This window comes from Oryzias melastigma, linkage group LG1 (genome assembly GCF_002922805.2).
Source record: "Oryzias melastigma strain HK-1 linkage group LG1, ASM292280v2, whole genome shotgun sequence".
Taxonomy (NCBI): Eukaryota; Metazoa; Chordata; class Actinopteri; order Beloniformes; family Adrianichthyidae; genus Oryzias; species Oryzias melastigma.
This window is the reverse complement of record NC_050512.1, coordinates 29,643,021-29,652,033: the sequence shown is the minus strand read 5'-3', so window position 1 is coordinate 29,652,033 and position 9,013 is coordinate 29,643,021. Positions and strand designations below refer to the sequence as shown.

General features: G+C 39.1%; 1 long non-coding RNA gene across 1 annotated transcript; it reads left to right on the top strand.

Annotated features, from left to right (window-relative positions):
* Positions 1 to 2,287: 2,287 nt before the first annotated feature.
* On the top strand, positions 2,288 to 6,498 carry LOC118599262. The gene is made up of 3 exons (XR_004948562.1): positions 2,288 to 2,658; positions 5,143 to 5,290; positions 5,697 to 6,498. It is a non-coding gene; the product is annotated as an uncharacterized LOC118599262 (long non-coding RNA).
* Positions 6,499 to 9,013: the final 2,515 nt, after the last annotated feature.

The window sequence follows — 9,013 nt, the reverse complement described above, 5'->3', positions numbered from 1 at the left end:
TTAACCTGACTGGTTCGTGTCTTTTTATTAACTTTATTAAGAAGAGACCTTTTATTTAAACCCAACAAACTGAAAGAAGATTATTGTCAGTTTTCCACATATACTGATCTAAATATGAGATAGAAAACAAAAGTTTTAAAGCAGTTACATTAATTTAGCATCTACTTGAAAGCAAAATCATACTAGCTTGCAAGTGCAGCTGTATCTAGCTAGCGAGCGCAGCTGTATCTGGCTAGCAAGCACCGCTGTATCTTGCTAGTGAGCACCACTGTATCTTGCTAGCGAGCACCACTGTATCTAGCTAGCAAGCACAGCTGTATCTACCTAGCAAGCGCTGCTGTATTTAGCTAACAAGCACTGCTGTATCTAGCTAGCGAGCTCCACTCGCACCACTGTATCTAGCCAGCAAGCACAGCTGTACCTAGCTAGCAAGCACAGCTGTATCTAGCTAGCGAGCTCCACTATATTGGGCTTGTAAGCTTCACTGTAGCGACCTAGCGAGCTCCACTGTAGCATGATAGTGAGCTCCTTTGCATCAAGCTCTGATGTATCGAGCTAGTGAGCACTATTGTTTCTCCGCTGTAACGAACTAGCCGCTGTAGTGTGTTAGCGAGCTCCACTGTAGCATGGTACCCACCGAGTGTCCACGTAAGCCAATGTGGGCGAACACAGGAGGGGCCATTACAGAAACTGCAGACAAACCCAATCAGGACCCACAATTTCTGCCCACTTTTAAACCATATGAGCCACTTAAACTCGCTGGCTGGTCCTACTCGAAAAAAAAAAAAAAAAAGTTTATCTTTTATATAATCGTTCCCAGTGGTCTTTTATTTATAATTATGCAGTTAGCCAAAATAAAAGGGCTCTGTCTTTTCTTATTTATTTTTTATTAAAGACATAGTTCCTGCAGAGCAGCAAAAGCTTTTTCGAAATTCGCCTCTGAGTTGTGGGTGGGACTGTTGGAGCAGAAGTAACCCTAAAATCCCAGCATTCCCTTGTTCACACTCTCTCCCACTATCTTATAGAATCGGATGGTTTTCCTCTTAAACTTTGATATTTTTCTTATACAGATCAAAAGATTTGTATTCTTGTATTTCTTAATTTCTTTATTTTTTAGCAATGCTGTACTTGGCAGATTTGTTCTGAAACGTCAGACTTTTCTCCCAAAAGTTCGACTTATACTCCAGAGCGACTTATATATATATGGTTAAATTCTTCTAGATTAGACATTATTTTTGTTTTTGTGACAAGTTATACTCTGGAAAATACGGTATATTTAATGAGTTAAATGTGACTAAAGCGTGTTTGTCCTGAAATGAGTTTGATACATCTGTGTGATTATTTTCTTCTGTTGTCTACAATAAATACTTTAAACAAACCAAATCAATCAATCAATCAATCGAAAATGGCAATAAAGAAATTAGTGTTGACACCATGTCTGTGCAAAAACATGTTTAAGTATAACATAAAAATGTGCCCACAGTATGTTGAATACAGTAATAAGTAAAAACATGCATTGCAGATTTTAAAAAAAGAACAATTGTTAATTCCACTGAAAGGAAAAGAAATGTAAAATAAATAAAAGTAAATCAACAAACAATAAACATTGTTTGAATATTAACTATTATTTCCACAGATGTTTCTTTGGACCAAAGTTCACAAGATAAACTTTGGAAAAATATAAAAAATGACCCCATTTAGCCCCAAAATAAATCAACTTTTAATCTAAAATGTATTGCGCATGATAAAACATGTTCTTTATGAATTCAACTCCATTCATTTAATTTTTTTATATACTTTTTGTTACACAACACAAAAAGGTAAAACATTAGTACACTTCTTTTCAACACAAACCATCTGACAAATTTTTCTTTTGCACACTAAAGATTGATTATTACTATTATATAAATGTGGAATATTTACTTCTAAATTAACTATCTGGATTTTTTTGTCAACAGTTTATTATTGTTATAAACAATTCATGTGAGGGTACACGTTCTTATTTAATAAAAAAAAGTTTAAACCAAATATTTAAGGGAACAAAACTACTATTGCAAATATAACATGGATGAAAAGAAGCAGAAAGATTCGTCTTATATCCTCCCTCCTTCTATTTGTCAACAGAAAGTCTTTTTAATTTAATTATTTTTACCATCAAATGTTTTCATTTATGATTTATAATAGCACCAAAGTTTAATGTTTGTTCTTTTTAAACACATTTTCTGTTCAGATTTCTTCAAACTACCTATTTTTATTTGAAGTTTCTTTTTCAGAATTTGTGGTATTGTGAGTTGTATGAAACGCTGGGATCTCTGAGATCTTCAGAGTTGTCAGTGTCTGAACCTCTCCTCATCCTGCAGGCAGCATGTTTCACACAGGTGTGCAGTGGGGGCCTGAAGTGGCAGAGTTGGCTGTTTGTGCCGGGACGGCTCTCTGCGGCGGTCAGAACTGCTGAGTGGACCCTCTCTTTTTAAAAGGTCCGGCCCCGCCCTTCCTCTCCCCACCCGGCCGGTTCACGGCCTCCTATTATTTAGCAGATTTGTTTTTGCATCCTGGCTGAACTTTCTAGCGCGCGGGGAAAAAATTGCAGCGGGGATCATATATGTGCCTCTGCAGGGACGACGGGGGCATAACCTAACAAATGTGTGGGGTCAATTGGTAAGGACTGCTTTCTGTTGTGTTCCTTGTGCAGAGGTAGGGAGTACTGCTAAGTTGTGCGCTGAGGTGAAGGGTGGAGGTTACGGGAAGATGGATTTGGAAATCATCTCCTCCTTTGAACTGCTAACTTTGAAACTCGATGTATTTCAGAGCCTCACAGTGAGAACTTGGACTCCTGATGAATTTGAGGCAAGTGTTGTTTCTTTTTACATATTTATAGATCTGATTTTACCCACTTAGAACAACTTAGTAGTACCTCTACTCTCTGATATTTGGGAGTTTCTGTAAAAATAAACTTGTCTCCTGGATTACTACGTTTGGGATGAATGGTTATTTTGATGCCGGAGCAGACAGGAGGCCGCATACGTCACGTTGCTGATGATGGACTGCCGGATTGTTTATTAGGCCACTAGCTTATTAAGAGTGAGCTCCTGCTGCTGCAGGGTGGACTGACGGGAGAATGTCAAAGTTACCTGGTTCCTCTGACACTTCGGACATCCGAAATCGGTCAGTACGAGGAGAAATCTGATTGGGTGAATCACGGAGGTGTGGTTTTCTCTTGCCGAAGAAACAGGTTGGATGATATGAAGTATGGAAAACAATTTTAAAAGTAAGACTTATCAAAATAGTTTAAGGTAAGGCGCTGCTTTTGTTTAATGGATGAAGAAGATAAAGACCAAGACTGAAAAGGAAGTGAAGTAAAAGCCAGGATTCTGATTCTCACATCCGACGTAAAGCAAACAAAGATCAAGATGCAGAGTTTGAACCTCGAGGGAAAGTTCAAGTGGAGCCCCTCCAGTGAGGCCAATGAAAGAGAAGGGGAGGGAGTGTGCTGGGGGGTTCAGGGTCAGCTACGCAAACAATATTACCCTCGGTACATTTAACATGGAGCCCGGCGGGCGACAACAATAGCATCAGCAAAGGCCCTTCCACTTCTGCACAGTGCTAGATTTCTCTCTGGCTGGTTTCAGTTTGCTCGAACAGCACTGAGTCCAAACAATTGAGAGGTTTTCCTGTTTCCATCGGGCCCAGGAGGTCTCGTAGAAAGACACGCTGGTTCTCCAAGGCTGCTGTGTGTTGAGGAGTTTGTGTTTGGAGGAGGCAGAGAGCGTGATGAAGCTGTGATGATGCTGCAGAGATCAGCTTATGTCCTGTTTTCTGATCCAAAAGCAGAGCTGCCTTTGAGGGGGAAAAGTGTGGCTCACGGTTTGGTTCTGTTTCCACCAGAATGAGTCATCAGTCCACAGGTGACAAGTTTAGAGGAGTTTTGATTTTCTCTGTCAACCTGAGGATTAAACATTGTGACATGCTGAGTGTCTCAGTATGCAGAAAAGAGTTTACTGGAAGTAGAGTTAAATAAACTCCTCCTTGGGCATTTCAGAGGTGTGGTTATGTAAAAATCGAATTTCTTCAGGGATAGATTTTATTTTTTTATTTTCTTCATGGTTTTGTGTGCACGGGTGATGGTTGGAGGAATGGATATTTGGAGGATGTATGGTTGGATGTATGGATCTGTGACAGATGATGGATGGATGGATGGATGGATGGATGGATGGATGGATGGATGGATATATGGATGGATATATGGATGGATGGTTGTATGTATGTATAAATGGATATTTGGAGGATGGGTGGATGGATGGAAGGATATTTGGAGGATGGATAGATGGATGAATGGATGGATGTATATTTGGAGGATGGATGGTTGAATGAGTGGATAAATTGATATTTGGAGGATGGAAGGATGAATGCATAGATTAATCTGTGAAAGATGATGGATGGATGGATGGATGGATATTTGGAGGATGGATGGATGGATGGATGGATGGATGGATGAATGGATGGATATTTGGAGGATGGATAGATGGATGGATGGATGGATATTTGGAGGGTGGATAAATGGATATTTGGAGGATGGATAGATGGATCTGTGAAAGACGATGGATGGATGGATGGATGGATGGATGGATGGATGGATGGATGGATGGATGGATGGATGGATGGATTGATATTTGGGAGAAGGATGAATGGATGGATGGATATTTGGAGGATGGATAGATCTGTGACAGATGATGGATGGGTGAACTCTTATTTTGAAAATATTGTTAATACTTAACAAGCACAGCTTATTTTCCTGTCTAGAATAAAAGTAAAACATTTTTTAGAAACCATGCATCGTTCTATTAAGAGATAATGCCAAGAACTGTCCATGGATGCTGCAGCTGTACGTCTGGATTTACCCAAAGATTTTAATAGTATTGTTGATGTTGATGGTAGTATCAAGCATTGTCTTTTGTTTCGTCATTCCCCTATTTAAAGTATTCTCCATTCCGAGCGCTGTAACCAGAAGTAAAAAAAAAAAAAAAAAAATTCATTAAACTTGCGACTGAGCAGATGGAGTTTTATTAGTCGAGTTTTTGGGGATTTCTCATGAGTAAAGTGGGAACCATGGATATTCATACGGTTCCTTCCCTCTGCTTGCAGGTTTCCCAAGGGGACGCTACTGAGAAGCTGGCTCACCAAGTCGCGGCCCAGGTTGCTGCTGCTGATCGCAGGGTTGAAGAGGCCTCAGGTGACCCTCATGAGGAGGAAAAGGATGAAGCGCACAAAAGTAGCAAAGGCCACGTAAGCGGTAAATATGGCTTATGTTGCATGGATGGATGCTGAACCCCCCCATCAATGGAAACAATGGGATCAAAAAACATAAAGAGAAAAAAAACAATATTGCTAAATTACTATTTTTATCGTAGAGAAATGTCAGTTAAATGTCATATTTTTTAAACGATCATACATTGAATGTTTCTGGGCAGCAAATCTAAAGCAACTTTTTCACAGACTTGTTTCTAAGTGAATGAAAGACATATTTGATGAAGTCAAGCGTTTATGTCTTGAGCTGCACATCAGCACTCTGGAGTTGATGGGGTTTTGTGTTCAGTGTGTGCGTGTTGATGTGTTGTGGATGCTGCTCCTCCTTTTTCCTCGCTCAGAGTGAAAAGACAAACTGTAATGTGGTCCATCCGATGTCCGCTCTCCTCCAGAACCTGCAGCCGAATGCCCCACTTCACTTGAGTCGATTGCACAGAGGAGTCGCTTATTAGGAATGGAAGACGGGCCGAAAGAGGACATGCGTGCAGCATCTTTGCTCCAACTAAGAACTACACTCCAACAAAAGAGAACCAAGCTGGAAAATGAAGCACAGAGATTTAGACCTCCAGATTAATCCGGACCTGGACGACCAGATCCAGCCCTTCCTTCACCTCCATCTGTCATGACTGTGGCTTGTACATGAATCCTATCCAAAGACAAAGTGTTGAAAACAGCTCCCACTGTCTCCTTGTTCTCAGTTTGAGAATCTTTCAGGTTTGAGGCTCAGACGAGTTCAAACCAGCTGCTGATTAAACTCTCTGCATCTGCTGCTCCATCTTCTGACACATCCAGAGCATTTCCACAAAAACCAAAGCTTTATATGACACACACAAGATGTAAACAAAAGCACATTAAAGACAACAAGAACTTGTAATGTCATAGTATGCATATAAACAAAAAATAAAGCTGCCATTTATGGCGATGTGTGCAATAAAAACGGATTTAGCTTTTCTTTATTTGTGATGCTGCTCTGAAAAAAATTGCAACCTAAACTTTTTATGGTAAATGGCGTGTACTTGGTGGCGTAATATAGTGCTTTACCTTTATCAGGCCCAAAGCTCTTCACAGTCTCAGCCTTATTCACACACTGATGGTGGTACAAACCTATAACCACCAGAAAAAAAGAAGAAAATATATAAATGTTTTAAATATATGTACATTTTTCCATTTCACTAAAAAAGAAAAAAAAAAGAAAAAAAAAGAACTGAATGAAATGAGGACAGATCAGCAAATAAAACTGTTTGGAGAGTTTGTAATTTCAAAAATTATAGTTGGCTGCCTTCAAGCTTAAACATTATTTTTTTTCTAAACAAATAATTTTCTAATAATTGAATTCCAGTTTTTAGTTGAACCATCAAAAACTTTCAGTTTGATGTGTTTCTGTACCAGTGCAAGAAGACATCGTACCCAGCAAAGAACAGAAACAGCTCAGTTTATATAAATGAAACATGACTAAAGAGGAAAATGAACAAACTCAACACTAATTCTAAGACACGATGATAAGTGTTTGATTCATTGTAAAATCGTTCCCAGCGGTATTTTGTTCTGTTAAAAACACAATTTCCATCGGAGTGGTAGACCCACCCTAATGGAAATGTTGTTTTCAGCATGTTCTTGTGGCAATGAAATGCCTTTTGAAAAAGCTCTTAGTTGTGACGTAGAAACTAAATGAATGAGCCAAAGTCTCCCGTCTGCTCCATTCTGATGCATCTACCTGGAGACAAATAGATCCATGAATGTCTTTATCTTTGTCTGAGCTGACATCTGGCTCACAACTGTAGGGCTGCACATCTCACCTTTTTGTTGCACCAGTACGGTAAGGTTGAGGTTGTAACGAGCTGCAAATTAGCAGGAGAGAGTGTAAACGAAGGGATGATGGTATATCAACGAAGGCTTACTTCCGTGCAAACGGTCCCGCCCACAACTCAGACGCATGTTTACTGATGAAGCTCTGCACAAACTGTCTTAGAAAATGGCACTTATTATTTGCTTTTGGCTAAAAACTGCATCATAATAAATAAAAGAATAAAACACCAATCCACTCTGACAGCAGAACTAATTTAGAACAATCTGTTTATTAGATTGAAAGTTTGGATAAAATGATTGAAGCCTGGAGCCCGACGGCCACACGGTGGCGGCAAAACACTTCAAACTAAGCATTTTGATTTTCAAAAAACTTTATGAGCATTAATAAATACTCAACACGTTCCAGGACTATTGTCGTATGTGACAAATAGTCAATGTAAATCCTCTGATTGAAAAGAATTCTTAATCTTCCAAATGTGTCAGTCAAACCACCCAGAAGAAATGTCTCTTCATGTAAATTAACAAGAACATTAAAATCAACATTATTCGTTTCGTTCCATTTCTATTTACTTCAGTATATAATGTTCTCAGTCACTTTAATATTTGACTCCATACTGGTTTAGATCTCAGTCTATTTAAGACCATTGTTGTCACATGTGGGATAAATATTCAAGAGAGAAGTTTTGAAGAAATGTCAGAGTTTGTCCTTTATTTATATTCATCTGTACTGATCCATTTTCTAACCTTTCCACTAATTACTGTTCCTTCTTTGTGAGGCGAGGTTTATATAAAACACATGTTCCTGCAGGACGATTCCCCTCACAGACTCTCTCCAAAATAGTGCTCTCAATATGTTCTGATCATAGAGAACATACATAAAGAAAAAAAAAAGTTTAAAATTACCTGTCTAGGTTTAGATCCATGAACGTCTTTGTTTTCCTCGTCTGATCTGGAATCTGGATCTAAACTGTACGGCTGGTTAAATCGGATTTTACTCACCATTGTTGTCGCACTGGTAATGTTAGGTTGAGGCTGTGAGGTAGTGATGAGAGTAGAAACAGAAAGCTATCGACTATTTTAACACTAGAAGTCACAGATGGCAAAATGAAAACAAGTTTTGCTGAAGTGGTTCAGCATGGCACCACCTTTGGTGGAGCTTGTTTACAGAACAAAAGCCTCACAAATTCACGCCTGATTAAGGATAATGGCTAAAAGCCTTTGAGCCAACTGGCTGCTCTGTGGGACTTCTAGTGTTAATAGTCGATTAATCGACTAATCGAGGCAGCTCTAGTGCAGGTAATGCAACAACATACATGTTGGCTGCACATATTAAATGAGGCCAACATGAATTTCCATACATGTTTTTGTGCTTAAATACATATGAATCAGCACCAGCTATTCTATATTTGAATGTACAGAAGCTACAGGTATTTGACACATTGGTGCAAAAGATCAATTAGAGGTTTTACCATTGGGATGAAGGAGAACATAAAATATACACTCAGATTTAGATTACTAGGTTAAAGTTGTATTGTTATATGCAACATGAAATCCAGGTTCATGGTTAATTGTTTTACTTCGAGGTCTAAGTATTGATCATGTACATAAGAGATTAGAACACAACACTAAAAACAATGGGAGTACAATGTAACTAAGCAATGTGAAATTTTAATTTGATATGTATATTTAATTCAAAGAATCAGAAATTTGACATCAATTTGACATTAATCAATATATTAAGTGAATGGAGTGCTCTGTAGAAGTGTTGTTGTTGGCTCTTAAAAGAGCCGTTGTGTTGTTCCTGCAACGGTCAGGGTCTAAGCTCTCTCCCCGCGGATGCGGCGGGCCAGCTGGATGTCTTTGGGCATGATGGTGACCCTCTTGGCGTGGATGGCGCACAGGT